General features: G+C 39.8%; 1 protein-coding gene across 4 annotated transcripts in view; it reads right to left on the minus strand.

The window, feature by feature from the left end:
- Positions 1-19,359, minus strand: part of LOC142931756 (glutamate receptor ionotropic, delta-1-like) — a 185,746-nt gene that overhangs the window by 44,224 nt on the left and 122,163 nt on the right. The window lies entirely within an intron of this gene.

Here is a 19,359-nt window from a genome sequence, read left to right on the forward strand (position 1 = left end):
AACTCTAATAGTGCCTATACGGCCAAGTTGATTGATTGATTGATTGATTATATTCAACTTTCTCACAATCAGATATGTTTAGCTATGTCTCCACATATAGCTGCATCATATGGTGGCCCTGACAAAACTTATTACATATTTCAAGACATAAAAGCAACTCAGTAAGTCGGTGGCATTGTGGGCAGGCTTTGTAGGACAATTCAAACTTAGTTAGCATTTTAACAAGACACCGAAGAACACTCCTTGAACAATACATCTTGGCAGAATACGAATTACTTTGCAGTTTTTGCAGGGTGTCCTTGGGGAAGCACCGGGCATAAACTAAACCCTTGCACCTGGGGGAAATTTATGTTGTGGATCTTTGATGATATTTGCAATTGGATTTTTACTGCACGGTTGATGAATGTAATAAAACACGATAATTAACAGAGAAGAGACTGATTACCTTATCAAAAGTTATTTTTGTTCAGCTGTGACTAGAGTTACAACACAAGGACAAGCAGATATACAGTCAATGTACTGTAAAAAGCAACACACTGTATGACACAAGCTTATTTTACACATACATAACACCAACACATATGTAGCCGTATATATTAAAAATCATATTTTAACACGGTGTAAAATGAGAGGAAAATATTACACATAACAAAAAATAATTATACAATAATTGTATGCTGGATGAGAATTGTATTTTTGGAAACATGCAAATGTGACTGAGATTTTTCCCCACCGCCCTAAGATCCATTTGTGTTTAATTTTTCAAAAACATGTCCACGGGACTGGAGCAGCTCTTTGATGCTCTTTGGTGTTGTTAGTCACGAATGATCAAAGCTGAAGAGTGAGACACCAGGGGACGAGCTGGCAGATAAGCTGGGACAAGGACGCCTGGGCAAGACCGGTAAGTTGCAAAACCCAAAATGAAGTTGACGGGCAAAATCCTATAAACATTCAAATCTGGAATTCATGAGACTGTATCCCAGCTAAGACAATAGATAAGCAAACGAATGCTATTTAAATGCGACTGAATAATGCATGCCGCCATTACCTAACAGTAGTCAAGTGATTTAAGGTGAGGGAAATACAATACTTGTTTCCCATAAATGCACTTTGTACCATTCCAAGGCCATTAGCTTGGAATAATGGATCACAGAAGTTTTCCTTTCACACTGAAGTTCACACCTGAAAAACACATCTTAAGTGAGAGCTAAGTGATTTTTATTTGAAAACATAATAAATAATTAAGCTGTCCCTTTAGTCAATGGTGTAGTCAGGTAGCGTCTGGCAAAACGGGCACAAAAAGAAATCTCACCACCCTTTTATTCAAACTTCTCTTTTTGTGTGGAGGGTCTTAAGCAAAATAAGCTGATTTGTTCAAAGCTGACACAGCCGTAGCCAAATATAGACCAGTTTGAATGCATGCTAAGGCGGTTGCACAAGGGTCCTTGCGGAGCATTATAGTAAAGTTGTAGAAGACTGTCACTACAGACAACTCCCCACAATGCAGTGTCCTTGTGTTAAACCCATGCAGTGTCCTTGAAAGACACTCTTCGCTCTCGAAGCCCCTCAGGCTCTTCATAAACCATGGACTTGTTTCTTATATATGGCCTGAAAGGGGGCACTGCCCACCAGGTAAGAACACCGAGACACACGTTTGCAGAAGATCACACACACTTCTGTAATCTCTGCTCGAGGGTATATACGATCACACTCTCATACTGATGAAACTGCCTCAAAGTGACTACCCACGGGCGGCTGTCAGGAGTGAAAACAATGGCGAGGTAAGAAATGTGAAGGTGGTACTAAGATAGGACAGCTTAGTCGGGATGAGAAGTACCAGTGTCAGATGAGATCCTACAGCACACCACGTATTAGTTGTTCACAAGTTTTCTCCTTTGAATTCAAACTTTTTGTTATGCTTGGTGATCTACTTAATTGCAGTGACCAGCCTCAGGGAAGCGGAGCATATGTGGGCAAGAAGTACTGCAATATCTTCAGAAGAAATACAAATATATATATGAAATGCATCTAAAAACACAGGTTTTCAAGGTTCCAGCTGGTGTGCAAATATTTAGGATATACAAAGTAGTGTGTAGCATGGCATTATTAACATTTCTGTTTTCTCTGACTAGCTTCTGTTGGTGCTAAAAGGTTGTCATATACCACATTCTCATGCACTGCCTCTATGAAGGCCTGATTTATACCTTTTAAGAGTAACATGCTTTTTTAATGTTATAAACTAAATGATATCACTGCACTGTGATGCAACACATCAATTCTGGTGTTAACATTGACATTTCTTACCAAATAAAAAAAAAACAACCCTCTTTATTTCATGGTTGAAAATGGATCAACGCAATATACTGTTATGAATCAGCTCCAATCTGAAAAAGGCCAATTCTGAGATCGAGTCGACCGTTTGGGGCTAATCTCTGTCGTGAAATAAAGAATGTCAACGCTCTCTAATCAGGATCCCATCCTCTATGGCTTTTACTTTCTCCGTAACCAGTGCACGACAATCACAGCACAGGACTGTTCTCTCCTTTCTGTGGACTGGAAGTTAAGCTCAGCACATCACAACATCTGGTGAATCAGTGTTAATGACTATCTACTATCTCTACTATGATTATCTAGCGATAGCAACGTGCTTTCCTGCTGTGACTTGAGCGTGTGAGCATTACGTTCTTTAATTTACTCATGTAGAGGCTGGCTGGTTAGCTTTCTTATGTTAGCTTGCTAATTCCAACATGTTTTCATGCTATCATTATACTGGTTACACTTTTCTTTCATTTTCAAAATGATGCAGTAGGTGGACACAGTTTTTTTATAAATTGTATTTTAAGTTCATTTTAGGATTTAACCAGATTTAAATGCAGTTTGCATTGCTAAAGACAAAACAAAATACAGCATCAAAATACATACATTCATCATCAGAGAGGAGTTTTCTAAACACAAAGTATGTGCTGTAGTCTGAGAGATGAAAGCAACGTAGATGTAGATATCTTTGTCTCATTGTTTGTCTTCAATAATGGAGAGATTGTGCAGTATGTATGTACAGTGTGTGTTTGCATGCAGTAATGTAGACATAAGTACATAATGTACATGTATTATATAAGTATACAGTATATGGTTTTATATAGATTTAACAACTGTAATGTTTATGGTGATATGTTTGTACATAACTTGAACTTTATCATTTGTAACCTGTAGCACATTAACAGAGTCCCTGTTATTCTTCCTCTCCTCGTCCACTGTGGCTAACAAGACCACAGCAGAAGACGTGCTATCGCCTGCCAAGAGAAAATAAAAGAGGACGGGGTGTGCAAAGTGAGGGACACATATTTTTTTTTAATTGCTGCTTTTCTCGAACATCAACACTTAAAAATAAGACAGGGGGTGTGTCACTGGTGCCACTGGCTACTGCTGTGTAAAAACAAATATAAAAAATAACAGGTGTAGCTGTCCGATGTGCTAATGTGCTCTGGATTTTAACACTCTATCCTCCTTCATTAACCATTCTTGTGGTAATTGAGGCATTTACAATAGCGCTCAGTGGCTGGTGGTATGAGACTGCAGGTGTGCTGGGCAGCTTTCTGTGGCACGGTAGATGTGAGTGAGCGGAGGCAAGCTCCTGTAAAGGACCATTCATGCTCGAACCCATTTTAAGTAAATAAAAAGAAGGAAAAAAAGCCATGTCCATAGAAGGTGCATTGAAACATTTAAGCTTATGAAATTCTTTCTTACAAATTGACATTTCGAGCCCTCACTCTCACTGAACTTCAGGAGAGTAAACTGGAATATTTTGAGGTGAGACGCCTGAGAACACAAACTGACACTAAAAAAGAAGAGATGAAGATACAGGAGCAGAGGCCAAAACACACAAATACATCATGCACATGGTGGTAATGCTTTGTTTTCTCCTAAAAAAAAAAAAACTTCATATTTGTTATGAATCACTGCATTGTGACTGATAGATCTGTATTGATGCTGTTTCCCTCTTCTTGCACTATCACGGACTTCTTCGTGCCTCTATGTACCAACTCGTCCTAATTGGGCACAAGTGAGCAAGATAAGTGGGCAGGCAAATAAGAAAGACATAAGAAAAGAGGGCGCAAGAGAGGTAACTGGAGGTTAGCTGGACCAAAGATAAACGTGAATCTCATTCTAATTATTCCAGCAGAGGATGAGACATGTCTTCTCAGAACACCATGTGAAAGAAGAGGTGTTATGGAGAGTGGGAGTGTGAAAGTTGAAGTTTTGACATAATGCTAATTTCAAACAGCACTGACAGCCAGGAAGGCTGCAAGAGAAAAGGAGAGGAGGAGGAAGAGGAGGCAATGCCAACTACATCTCTGAACAATGTCGAGAAATTTTGTTAAGAGCAATGTTATTTGTTGTATGAAATACCTTTTGGTAATGTTTGCATAATCAACATTGTGTTTACAACAACAGGCTGAGGAGAGCATGCATAATACGTGTTCGGGGAATTGAGTACTTTTGGCTTTATGTACAATAATTATAGGAAAAAACACGCAGGGGCAATTAGAGCAATGTCTGGATAGGCTGTAGTTTTACATGTACAGACATTAAATTTGTCAAATGTGCTGTAAATAAAGCATTTCGGGCTTTTTTTGCATTCCCCAAGACCACTGTGTTTGTATCAAAGACTCAGAGTTTTGTGGTTTTTGCCTTGCTTGGAAGGAATCTAATTTGCCAGCGTGCTCTGGTTGTAGCTTGAGAAATGGCTTTGCTGCTTTATAGCAGGCACAAGCTTTCAATACACCTGAGGGGCACTTTAATTTAATCCGTCTCATCGAGATCAATAAGTGTGTCTGAAATGTGATTCCTTAGACATAAAACCCGTTAATAGGCATCAATGATTTTAGAGTGACCATTTTCTTCAACTTCATATTCGCAGTTTGGTATTATCAAGCTAAAGGACCTAAAACAAAGCTCTTAGGTACATCAACAATGAATACTATTAGAACATTTTTTTTTTTGTTTTATCACTTAGCCCTTTCCATACAGTGTGTGTGGTGAAGTGCACAAGGAAGGCTGTGCGAAAAGAAGGCTATGGGAAGGTGGGAGTAGAGGGGTTCCCAAAGCTCTGATGAAGGCGGAGTTGTGGGAGAGGAGAGAGGGTGCATGATCATAGCCTATATTTTGAAATCACTTACTTCTCCATTAGTTTGATTAATGGGACCAGCCCCACTGTCAGACAGAGGCAAGGGGCTTGAAAAATGATGCAATTACTGCTTTTTGAATAGAGGGCTGAAAAGGTCTGCTTGAAAGAAGGATCTGGAGGAGGTTCTACGGGGCTTCCTGGACAGCAGACTCCTCCTCTTCATCCATCTATCCCCCCTTGCCACACATTCTGAAGCCCCACAACACTGCTATCACCCCCCGAGGCCTCTCTCATCGGGCTTAGTGGCATGCTTCACTGGTCCTCTCTAAACGGGGGGAACATACTATAAATTGTGATTAATATGTATCTGCAGCATCTTTCAATGTTTGCGTCGCGTTCTGTTTAACACTCAGATGATGCTCCACTCAATTCCCAATCTGCAGTATTTCTTCTTTTAACGTTTTCTTTGTCAACAAATATCTTCAGCGCATTTATACTGCTCATTTTACGCTTATCATGCAATATGAAAAGAATATAATGTAAACCTCTTGAGTGATCAGCTGTAATAGAAATGTCTCAAGTGCCTCTTGTAAAAATGTTTTAATAAAAGAGTGTGACAGTTATAGGATGGCTTTGAAATCACATCCACTTTAATTGGGTGGAAATAATTAGACATGATGCATACAACAAAGGAAGCCACTATAACCTCTTTTAATACCTTGTCTTAAGTGTTCAGATCTGCGTTACATAAGAACAACAGAGAATTATACGGTCTTAATTTTAGGTGGGTGTTTGAGCCAGTGTAGGTTGCAAATTAAACAACAAAGATGATCTGCACAAAGTGAAAGAGACTGTTGGATATACTGTGGGTAATTAGAAAAATACAGGTCACCTGGAGAAACGCTTTAAAGGTTTACAGAAGTAACAATCGGACAGACTTTTCATCTGGACATAAACCGAGATGAAACCCCATTGTCCAATTCTAGCTGCTTTATGAACCACTTTGTTTGGGAAGCATTCTACAGGAGATTAAGCAACAAATTGGTCAGTTAAATTCAAGTTTACCAATTAGCTCAATAATTGCACTGCCAAGAAAATGAGAGGAAGAGATAAAAGACTAAAATGAATTGAAGGAAAGACAGACAAAGAGAGAAGGGCATGTCAGGCTGAAATCCTACTTGTACAATATGTATAATCTAATGCGTTACAGTTTTCAGCTGAACACAGCAGGTACATACCAGGAAAACCTTCACTTTTATTCTGCAGCAAAAAAAATGTATTTACTTGCGGTAAAATCACAGACGCAGTCACAATGCCCATGGTTGAATTTAGCACCTCAGAGATTTTGTCATGTTATGCCAGTGTGTGTGCCTGCATGCTTGCCTGTGTGTGTATGTGTGTTTGTATGCATGCATTCAAAAATGTTTATCAGGAGATGTGAAACATGGGGAGAGAGCGAAGAAGTAAGAGCGCCTTATTAAAAGCTGTAGGGACGCCCCTTTGGAGAAAAGTGACCAAGAGTTTAGAACGGCAGACGGTTGGAAGCAAAAGTAAGAAAAACAAAAACATGGATTCACCGATTCATAAAATACATTTCTAACATGGCCCAAATTTCAATTTGACAGAAGGCTTGTTGGCATGACAATGTTGAAATATTTTAGCCCAAAACTACATTTAAATTAAATGCGAGATCACGGGTAAGTGTTGGCACACAAATATCATGCAACATTGTTGGCAGACTGTGAAATCCGATGTCCCCATGTGCGCATTTACACATTAGCATTTACAGTGATTCTCTCCAGAGTGCTCTTTGGTTGTTTTTTTTTACATCAAAATCAGTTAAGGATTTTATTCAACGCTCGCAAAGCAAAGTAAATCCGCTAATGCAATTGCAGAAGCACTCACAGACTTATGAAACTCCCACAGGCTATAGTGGGGAAAACTCTCGTCAGAGCAGCAGGTTCCTGCACTGAGGTGTTGATGACCTGTTCTAGCCTCACGGAATGATTGTGACTATATCACATACTACCCATGAATATGGAGGTGTGGGAATCTATAGTCTTACAATCTACCAACCAAAGTCAGAAAAGGCATCAACATCAAGCTATTCTGGTTATTTCCTGAAGACATAAAATGGGCCGATAGATGAGAAAGATGCTAACAAATTCCAATATAACATAATTCATCTTGCTGGTATAACTTCACTTTTCTAAACTGCACACTTTCCTAACCGAATTATGCAAACTGCATATCTTTACATACAGTAGGTATTTATAAATTAGATACATCCAGTATATGGTTATATCTTTCAAATGTGGGTGTTAACACAGACCTGCGAAGGATACATCAAAGGAACACATGAATATGCATGTGCACATGTTGAACACTCACTCATACATATTTGTGTAAGAGCAAAACAAGGACAGGAATAGGCGAGCAAGTAAAACAGGTAAGAGAAGGGTAATAGGGAACATGAAATGGAGTTTGTATTTATATTATTGCCACTGAGGCCTTACTTTGATTTAACATTTTCTCCAGAGCTTTTGGGTTCTGATACGCTGTGTCCTGGGTACCAATACAGTACTTGTTTTCCGAGTGGTTGGCTTTGCAATTACCCTTATAACTCGTACTGTATTTTGAGTCTGCCACCTGGGAATTGGGCAATAATTCTGAGCCCACAGCAACAATTTCACAGAGACGGAACTTTCCGACAATATTGCGGGGTTTTGGTATAATTGCATCTCGTATTATGCTGCAGGGAGACAAATTTACAGAGTAATAAAGCTATTAACATATACAGACAAAGTGACTGTGTTTTCCTTATTCCAATTTAACAAGAATATGAACTACACAAAAGGTTTTGAAAAAACTTATATCTACAACACAAAAAATAATTAACTCGAGCATATAGTGTGCACATTCGAACCAACCTTTGTGCTCTGACACTACTGTTGGCGGATTCACTGAAACAAAAAGAGAACAGCAGGCTCTGAGAGAGCAACTCTGCTATTTAAAGGACTTTTGACACTTATGTACAACTCTAGAGGTCGCCAGATAAATGAGATAGACGTCAATGGGTACTTTTTACGAGGTTAACCGCTTCCCCTCCTGAAGAAATAAAAATTGCCCAAGAGGTTTACTGTTTCAATAATGCTAAGCATGACTCATAATCGCAAACATCAATCAAAGTTTATCACCCTCTGTCAAGACAACACTTTGTTTAAGGTGCTGCCGCTGAAATACATAAACTGAGAAGGAGTTTTGCTCTACACACCCGGCTGTATTAAACATTCCCTTTTGCTACTGTGCACAAGCATAAAGGACACGGTTAGAGAGGTCAGGAAGCTGTCAAATGGCAATTGTTGTTTTCATTATTTTCCTCCTCATCATCATCATCATCACTTTTACCCACTCGCTACATCAGTAAAGCAATCTTACAGTTATTTACCCTATAAAGACCCTTTCCCACATTTTAAAAAGTCCCCTGACATTGAGTAATGTGACGGTATAAGCCACCACCTCAAATACACCGCAGTTCTAATTCTCCAGCATTACTTATGAAAAGGAAAATTATTTATGAAAAGCTCTTTAACTTCATCAGATGATTCATACGCATGCAAGTAATAACAATCCATCAAGTAAAGAGCTTGCCAACTGCCCCGGTTTCAATTTTAATACCAGAGTTTGGATACACAATCATTTCTCCTGATTATTCCGCCCTCCCATGAAATATGTACCTGAAGAGGTGTTTTTTTTTTTATTTTGTTGAAGTAACTACTGCGTTACAAAGTGCTATGCTGTTGGAGGTAACCTGTTGTATGCATACTGTAGGCAAACACGTTCTGAATATATGAAAGTTGCTCACTTGCTCTCAAGGGTACCATCAATAGATCATGGGCTGAGAGGGAGAAAGGTATTATTTACCTTTCAAATTGTTGTGTTTATTTATAATTTATTTATCATCACGCAAAGAAATTCATTTTTCCTCTGTGTGCACAACAGTTTCTCTATGATAACAGCTTATTATGTTATGGAGAACAACAACCACATGATTTACTGAATCTCTTTGTTGCTTTAAGGCAGGGATGGTATTGGAAAGTATTTGTTCAAGTATACAGGACTACAAAATTACACTTGCACTTACACATCTGCTACTAGTATTGACCAGCTACAACAACGATGCTGGTATTGTTTACAAATTGGGAGTCTGCGTGTGAGTCATCATGGTAAAATGTGGTCTTGGAGACACCTACTGTAGCGGGAATTACCACAGAAGAGGTTTAGCATACTTTGTCTGTGAACAGATATGAACAGTCAAAGATGCATTCATGAAACTTTACAGGTGTGTAGTTCAGATCTGAAGAGTTTGAAGTGTTGTCATTGCAATGGGGCAAAGGAGCCCCTCCACTTCACGCCCGTGGCCCGATTTAGTGACACAAACATTTACAGGTGTGTCGTTGAGATCAAAATGAAGGCCAAGTGCAAAGATGGGTGTGGTTTGTGGAAGGACGCTAGAAATAGGAGGCTAGGAGGTGGGGAAGGGGCAGACGGAAACATCCGGTTCTGAAAGGTGAAGCAATTGCGGAAGTGCCTTAAATCTGCATTCTCTCTACTGGCATTCAGGAGGTGAGTCCTCTGGTTGCAATAAAGAAGTCTGATTGTATAAAAGTCAATGAGAATTTGATCCTACTTCCTCCTTTCATTTATTACTCCAGTAAACATTGAGAACACAAGTTCTGGTGTCGATCGATAGTTTCAAGTCTTCTTCAATACAGCATGATGTTCATTTCGAAAGTTATGGTCCCATTCATTGTAAAAAAAGACCATAAAGCAGAGTATGCTTTAGCGCGTGGCTACCTTGTGCTCACTTCGAGAGTTGTATATGGCGTCTCTACCACGGCGTCACTCCTCAACAGTCCAAATATGGTCACTTCCGTTCACCGATTGCAAAAAAAGAAGATGGTGACGACCAAACTCCAAGATAGCGATGGACAAAATGCCGAACTCTAGGCTTCACAACCAAAGTCCACTAACCAATGGGTGATGTCGACTACGTCCTCTTCATATATACAGTCTACAGAAAGGGGCCATTGGCCCCTTAATTAACTTAAGCCCCAGGTCAGATTTTAGCGTTGTCTGTCGGTAGGGTATATTATTGTTTATACTGTACACATTATAGTTATTATTTCCATGTAACTAAATTACTGCAGGGGAATGAAGACCACTAAAGAGCGTATACATCTATACCATAATAAATCAGTCTGTATCACAGCAAGAGATGATAGAACAAATAGAGAATATTACAGAACAAAACAAGTTTGCAGAGAGGGTGAGGAAGAGAAATGGAGACATAGACAACAGTATACAGAGCAATAAGAGAGGAGATATAAAGGAGATGGGGGGGAGGGGTGCAAGGGCAGAAAGATAAAGTGCTCATGTAGCGAAAAACACGGAACCATTAAGATGGGAAAAAAATACAAAGAGGGAATGTCCTGTAACAGGGACGGGAGGGTAAAGATATACAAAGAGAGAGAGAAGAGGAGGGGACAGAGGGCAGAGGAGGATGAGATGTAGGACAATGATAGATCGTTTTCTGGCAGGCTCAATTTGTCACGCTGTTATTGGGAGGAAAATGGAATAGAGGAGCAGCAGTCAGGGTGAGAGGGAGAACACAGGGGAGAGAGGTGGGAGAGTTAAGGCAGGAGGGGGGCGACGGCAGCGGAGGGTAAGAGAGATAAACTCAACGCACCTCTTCACCTCTGGCCTTCAACAGATGATCAGTGAGGTTACAGCGCTATGATGACTCCATCCCAGTAAGCTGTGCCCTCCCCCCGTACACTGGTGAACTAGTTTATGTTTAAACATGATTTCAATATGTGCGCATTACATTTGCTGCAGGTTGCTGGTGTGTTGGATGGATAAAGACACATTATATTTATTAAAAGGGGCACGCAATGGTAATAACAATCAGCCCTTTATAAAGTGTTGAACGGCTATGTTGATCTGAATCTGGAAATTTGGGGATACTTTTGGGTACTACAACGAAAGACAAGTAGGCAGTGTAGCTTTAACACGGACAATGGGATTCGACACTTTTTATACACATGAATTGCATTCAGAGTTTCTGAAAATAATATTTATCTAGTGTCCTTGGTCAACCTTCTGACAAATAAAAAATATTGCAGCTTTACATAAGCTAGGAATTCAATTCATACATAGATAATAATATGCAGACTAGCGAAAACATTTTATATTGTAATTCATAACTAAGTGTACAAATGCATTTTTTTTAAAGGGCCCATTATATGGCAATTACCATGTTCAAGCTGTAGCACAACGGAACCTAAAGTATGTCTGAATTATAAATGAGGACATCTGCCCTTAGCTAAAGGGGATTTTTCGTCTAAAGAATAATGCAATCAGTAAACATGATTAAATTCTCAGACTGAGCAAATTGTCTGTTTATACAGTATACAGATAATCTTGATGCTGTATAGTCTCTCACTCTGTGTCCTCTATTCAAAACTTACCTGCAATCGCCCTGTACAGGCCATCCCTAATGTGATGCTTTGTTTGTCACCTCCACAAACTCTCCCAGCATCCCAATCCAAATGATGCCACTCAACCATTAACACTCCGTGGCCTTCATTTGTACTCTCGGACAGTCGGAGTGAATCTTGACGGTGGCTGAAAGTGTGTTTTTCTGTGGTGTTTCAGGCTGAGAGGTACTTTTGGAGCTTTGTAATTAGACCTGGCCTAACTCATTAGTACTAAGGCAGGGGGGTGTAGACAGAACTGGCAGTGATAAATCTTGTGACGGAATGCGGGGTGAAGCAGTGAAGGTGTGCACGTGTTTGGGCATTCTTCTGCATGAATGCAAAGGATGTTGTTTGTGCCAGTGCTACGCTCCCCTGCACCAACACCATGCTCTCTGTGTCAGGTTAATGAGTCGTGCTGGGATAAACACTTCCAGGTCATGGCCAGCTTTATTCCATCTGAGAGGGGAAGTCCAGGTGCCAAGACACAACTGTGCTGCATTCAGGAATATTTAGAAAAATGTGAGAACTAAGAAATGCTGTCAAAATCCAAAGTAGCAGTAAAAACTGGGTAAAAATTGTAAAAAGTAATGAAAAGACAAAGTACTTGGTAAGGATATGAAGACAGTCCAGACAGGGGATATTAGCTCTTACTGCTGAAAAGGTGCTCTAGGTGTAAAATCAACCTTTTTGATCCTTTGATTTCAACCTAAAGTGCTAGAGATAATAAGAAGTAACATTTTAATTGAAAACATGGCACGTAATAATGAGCAAATGTTTTGTTTCCTAAATTCTGCCACCTTTTGTCTGCTGTGTGTTTCTGCAACATTTAATAAATGGTATTCCCCTTTCATCTTAACATTCATGTGGACGCAATCTTAAAATACCATTTTTTTTTCATAGTGCTTTCAACCGGTGACATTCTGACTCTGTAACATCTCTTTGTCCTTCGCAATTGTTTTGTCAGAGTGAGAGCCAACTGTCAAGAGGTGTCTAACGGCTTGCATGTTGGAAAGATGTGTAAAGTGTGTGTGTGAGACTTGCATGCTTATATGCGTATATGTGTGTGTGCGCGTTGTTCTTCCACAAGCTCGTATGTCAATAGCACTGAATTACCCAACCAAGAAGAGCCATCAACCCTGTCTTTTTCCAAAGCGACCCATAATAGCATGTCAACTCAGACCGCTTGGAAATCCCCGTCCACAAGCGTTTGTGACATTAAGACGGAAGGGTCCTTGGCATCAAAACATAATTCCCAGCAAGGGCAAATGTGTTTGTTGCATCTCACACTCAACTGTCACAAGGTTCCATTTTTAATTTTAATCTGCGATTCATGGTCTCATGTCTTGACAAGTGAATCCGCTTCCAACACTGGAACCTTGTATGTAATGTAATTGGTGCACAGATGTGACGCTTTTGATGTCATAGAAAGATTTAATGCGAAGCAGTGATGGAAGAAGTACTCATATCTTTTACCAAAGTAAAAGTAGCAATGCTGCTCTGTAAAAAACTAAAAGTCTTACATTTAAGATCGTACTTTAGCAAAAGTAAGATGGCAACATGTACTGAATAAAGAAATTAAGTAAAAGTACTTGTTGGGAAGAATAGTGCATTGTATTTTTGTATATTATTGGAATATTATAACTGATGCTTTAACACAGAAGCCACATTTTATTCCAGGTGGTGGAGCTGTTACATTTCAACTACTGTATATATTGTTGGACAGTATAATCTAGAGCACTGTATCATATTTCGATATTGATAATGTGTTGTTTTTTTTGTTGCTTATCCAAAAAAATAACTAACTTCACTTGCTGGGAAATGTAGAGGGTACAAATTTCAATAGTTTCTCTGACATGTAGTAAATTAGAGGTATAAAGTTGCATAAAACTGAAATACTCCATGTTACTAGAATTATTAAGTTTGGTTTCCGACAGAAAGCGTGTCATCTAAGGACAAGGCTGGCTGGTAGAGGGTTGTGTGGGCTTACCTCCAGTTAGCAACAGTAGCTAGCTGCTCCCCACGAGCAGCCAGCCCAGACGCTGCAGTAAACTCAAGTTTTGTATTTATTTGTGGTTGGTTCAAAACAACAAAACATTTCTCAGAGCGATATCTAACTGACGTTGATGTTGGGTCTCCTACTCTCACGGTTGAGCAACACCAAAATCCCCCCCTGGATGCTGCTACCCAGACGCCTGATCAAACCTGAGCCACTGGGCTAATTGATAAGCTTGTACTTCGTTCCTTTACCCACTGAGGCAAAGTCAGACTGGTAACCTTTTCATCACAGACCATGACATTTAAAATTAGGTGGACAAAATGTAAAAATGAAAGGAATTATTTGCTGAAATAAATCATAATAATTATAAAGCCAGATTTGATGGACAAGCTTAAGTTATTCTGTGACAGAGCAAGCAAATAAAATCAGGTTTCATGCCACAGTTCTGCTAAATAGCTGACCTCGACAGAGTGCACACATATATCCTTAGTGATGGCATTTATATGACCTTCTTCCCTTTGAATTAAATAATTGGACGTTGAAGTTGGCAGAGATGGTCCATAAAGTGGCAGTTTCAGGAGAAAGCACAATACTCAAGGGCACCAGAAGAAAGCCCAATGAATCCACAACAACGAGTCTAGCAGGGGAAGGTCATCATTCAATCTCTTGAATACTTTGGCCGTTCACATAAAGCACTGCTGACACGTCTGGGCATGCCTGCTTGATTAAAACACAGCTTTTATTTTTAAAATGGAAAATACAATTGACAGAAACAAGTTCAGTTCGTTTCATATAGTTCAGGATGTCCTTCTGAGACACGTGACACTATCATGCTGGCAGGTTTCAGGACAAAGTTGAATAGTGATGTATTTACTCTGACAGGGAGTGTTTAATACAGTATGCGACACAATTTTTTAAATATTTCCTCCCAACACTGCACTTCCTTGGGTCCTCAGCAATACACCCGCCAGATGTGAAGTTAATCAGATGAGCAGTTGTCGGAGAGACATACAGACCATTTCTCCTTCAATCACCTCTGGCCTTCAACAGATGATCAGTGAGGTTACAGCGCTCTGATGACTCCATTCCAGTAAGCAGTGCCCCCCGTACACTGGTGAACTAGTTCATGTTTAAACATGATTTCAATATGTGCGCACTACACATAGGGTTAGGGTTACTCCCTAACCCTAACAGAAAAAGCTCTGGAGGAAAGTTTTTAAGTCAAGTTTATAAAGGTAAGGCACAATCTAGTCTTTGGAAGGGAAACAAACTGGACCTCCTTCCAACTGAACTCATTTAAACTGTCAAAGTGAGAGAAATGTATGTGAACAAGTTTTCATCTTTTCAACCTGGGTTGCATTCACACTTTCATGGTGTATATTTAAATGCTTAATGATATCCATATATGTTCATACCTTAATTGTCTCTTCGCACAGAAGTAATTTTCATCCACCGGTTATAAAATCCTCCCTTTATAAATAGGTACAGTCTGTCAGATATAATACTCAGTTCCAGTGTTTCAGCACTCATCTCTTTTGTCTCTCTTCACTGCCATCTCTTCCATTAGATTTCACCCATTACTGTTTCACACAGAAGTGCTTTATGTTGGATAAGCTCCCCATCTCTATGACCTTTCCTCCCTACATCCATCTCCTCCTGTCCTGTATTTCTCTCCCGGCCGTTGCGTCTCTCTTTTTTGTGCTCTCTCTTTCTTCCCGTCTCCCTCTCTTTACCCTCGTGCCACCCTGTGCAGCATCTCTTTCTCCCTATCACGTTCCCTGGCAGCAGGCAGCAGCACTTGTCACTCTTGTAGCTTGGTGTGGCTGCCGCAAAGGAGAGAGGCAGACCTCACCCAACCTCTCTGATCCATCCATCAACTGGCCTGCACAGCTGGCATGCCAACTGACGCCACCCATTCCGTTTCCATTCACATCAACACCTCTAGGATGCTACTGTCCCGCAAGCACAGAGGGACAAGATGCAATAGAAAAAGGAGACATTTAACTTGTTTTACATTGCAAAGGTATACAGACCGAAACTCTCTACTGAGTGGATAGCTGTTACTTGGAAAAGCTTGCTTTCTAATAAGAATACACCCTTAAATGTTCAATTTAACCTTAACATACATTAGTCTTACTCGTAAGGCATACTATTTATTTTAACAATTCACATTCAGAACAGGTATTTAAATTGCTTAAAGTATTTTAATCAATGTTAGGGATGTCTCCCAAAGCCAAAACCCCAGAGAGACAAAAATCTTCAAGATATATAGCTTGGAGCTGTACCGTTGACAATTAATTGAAAGTGACTTTGGTACATCATAAAATATGTCACGTTTTTGTACCTAAATGTGCATCGTTTTATATAAGTGATTTAGCAAATGCTCACTAATACAGCCAAGGACGTAGAAATGGGACAGTTGAAAGTTAAAAATTCCACTTTATGATGCTCTAAAAGGCTTTGCGTGACTCAAGTGAAGTTTCCCTATCATAAAGGGAACAGAGAGTTCTTGGGTGTCAGGAACGGGGTGGCACTGAAGCTGACAGAAGACGCTACATCCCCTCATAGCCAAAGTGAACGAGACACGAGATGGCAACTGTCTGGACGGGACAAGGCGAGAGCCCAGAATTTCAGCATGAAACCGCACACACTGTCAATGACATCCTGTTCAAAGTATAAGAAATGACTTTGGCCTGAGAGTAGACTGAGGAAGTGACAACTGACTTGTGACAGAATATGTAACTCGGGGAAGTAGAGCACTGTCAGAATGGAATAGAACAGAATAGCCTTTTGCTAATGCACTTATGTCCTTTAATGTTAGTCAGGTGAATTTGGGATTAAAGAATGTATGAATATAGTCCAGCTATGTTAATACTTTGATGAACTGTCGGCCTGACAAGGGTGCCTCTCTTTCATCCTTCCAATGCATATTGAGACATTTTCCTCTTACCCTTGACCTTGTAGAGGGATAAGTAAGTAGGCATGGACAGCTTATGATGAAAATGAGCCTCTAGGCACAGACAGACGACCCACCCCCCTACATAGGAACAAGACACCCAGACTGAGAGAGATGTGGCTGTCATTTGTAGTCGTTTTGTGTCTCCTTTTCTTCATTTTGTGTCTATGTTGACGTTTTGTAGTTGCGTTGCATCTCTTTGAAGCCATTGTGTGTCTCTTCGTAGTTGTTTTGCATCATTCTGCGGTCATTTCGCATCTCTTTGAGGTAATTATGCATGTCTTTGTGGCCAATGTGCATCTCTTTGTAGTCGTTTATGTCTCTTTGTAGTTATGTTGCCTTTCTTTGGGGTCATTTTGTGTCTCTTTAAGGTGATTATGCATGTTTTATAATTGTTTATGCCTATATGTAGGCCTGTTCAATAATCCATGCATGTCAGTGGGTATAGACAAGTAATGCACAGTAGAACAGAGCAGAGCAGAAGTAAGGAAGAGAAAATAATTAACCATATTTCTTCACATTCATGTTATCATTCTGTCGACTTCCAGTCACTATGGCAACTTTACGATTTCTCTCATGCGGAGACACTTCATGAGGACTTTAACCCTCCAAGGCATCATCATCCTCCTCCATTCAGATATTAGCAGATTTACATTTTCTCCTCCAGTATCTCTGGTGGAGTGTGTGTACTGGCTCCTCCAGACAACATGTCCTTGGGCAAGATCCCGAACCCCAAAGTGCTCCCAAAGGCAGTGCCATCAGTGTGTGAGTGTGCTTGAATGTGCCCATCAGTTTAGATCCTGATGGGCAGGTGGCATCTTGCAAATGCACCCTCTGCCATCAGTGTATGAATGAGTGTGTGAATGGGTGAATGTTGACATGCAGTTTAAAGCTCTTTGAGTGGACGGAAGACTAGAAAGGCGTGATATGAATACAAGTCCATTTACCATATACCGACAGGATTGCAGTACATACAGCGTGATAATGTCACGTGTCTCAGAAGGATTTTCTCTCTTAGCTTAAGATGCAATAAAAAAAAAATGCAAAATCAAGACATATTTCATATCCCTTTTGTAAAGCATTTCAATACATCACGACTTTCATTTCCATCCACGAGCATTAACCATTCTTCACAAAGTAAGATGGATAAGAATACTTATAGTGAAAATATCATAACTCAGAGCTTAAGCCTTTCTCTCGTGACATTAAAGAAAGTGTGAGAAGGTTTTCCAACAAGAGAAAATACCTCCTCACGGTGTGCTTGATATATAACACTATTTTTTTAAGCAGTAATATAGTAATAATAGTAGAAGCAAGACGTTTTAAAGAACATATAAAGTATGAGTAGGCAAAAATGAGAAATACTGTCTACTCCCTCTAAATGGATATACTTCACATCATTCGCTGCATTGTCTTCTTCAAGTTTTTGTATTTTCTGTACAAATCCGGGCTCCTTCTGCTGATTCAACTGACATGAAATGTGTGAATCTCACTTTTTGTTTGTATTGCTTATTCTAAAATCATCTTGTTTTGACCTCAGACTCGGTTTACACATTTTACATATTTTGCTTTGCTGGGAGTTGACCAGCAAATATGCTGCTGACATGACACCTTGAAAGCTGACAAACCAAACCATCATAAATTGTTATAAACTATCACAAGTCAGAATTTGCCTTCTGGTCAATAAATATGGATAAAGGTAATAAAAGAGTCGATGTTTCAACACGGATAAGACATGGTTGAGTGCTTACTGGTAAAAAGGAGATGTAACTTTTATCTATAACCTGGAAATCTTCAGTGTTGTATCACTGTTTCACTGTCCGTGCCAGACAAGCAGAAGATTAAGTGTCGGACTGTGACATGTTTATTGGGCAGATCAAGACACTTGGGTCGTTTTAATGTTGCCATATTTTTCACTGTCGGGAACACTGTCAATGCCACGCAGGTTTGTTCTTTCAATCATGCTAAAGCACAACGGTACAAAGTTATTCAACATGGTTGTAATGAGTAAAACCCCTACGGATGATTAAAGAAAAACATTCCACTTTTGTCTGCCCTTAGTGGGGTCAGTTATGGACACAGCAGTTCATCTCTTGTGAACCATTTTGAAGAGAGGGCTGCTGATTAACGAATGACTTTTAACTTGGTAAGGTGACATGAAAGATGGAAAAATGTGTACTAAAGCTTGAGTTGGATGCATTAACTATCTTCCTCTGATTCCAACTGTTATACTTAGCAAACATGATGTGGAAAGAGTAAATAGAGGAGAAGTTGGCTTGTTAGGATATGAGCCAGGGATGCAACGACTAATCGATTAAACCGATAATGAAAATAGTTTGCAATGAATTTCATCATCGATTAGTTGGGTCTATGTTATGGTGCATCGAACGTGACAATGTCTCTGATGGATCAATGCAGCCGGGCCCCTGATAAAGCTATATTAAAGCGAACGCTTGATAAAGCTAATGCCTGGTTACATTGATCCAACGCAAAAACAGAGAGACAATAGACAGAAGGTATTTCAGTTTGTCTTTAAATGAACCTGTAAAAATACATTGTCTGTCAAAACTGACACCAATCTGCAAGAGAAGGCCGATTTAGCGAACGCTAATTCGCTGAAATAACGTCCCGTTATGGAGTTTTGGGAATATTTCTTGCCGGTAGTCAGAGACAGTCTAAAGTGAATCCTTTATTTCTTCACAACAGAAACGTATCTGATCAAATATATATCAGTTTCCCTTTT

This window comes from Anarhichas minor, unplaced genomic scaffold (genome assembly GCF_050575085.1).
Source record: "Anarhichas minor isolate MPS153535 unplaced genomic scaffold, ASM5057508v1 ptg000054l, whole genome shotgun sequence".
In the NCBI taxonomy this organism is placed as follows: Eukaryota; Metazoa; Chordata; class Actinopteri; order Perciformes; family Anarhichadidae; genus Anarhichas; species Anarhichas minor.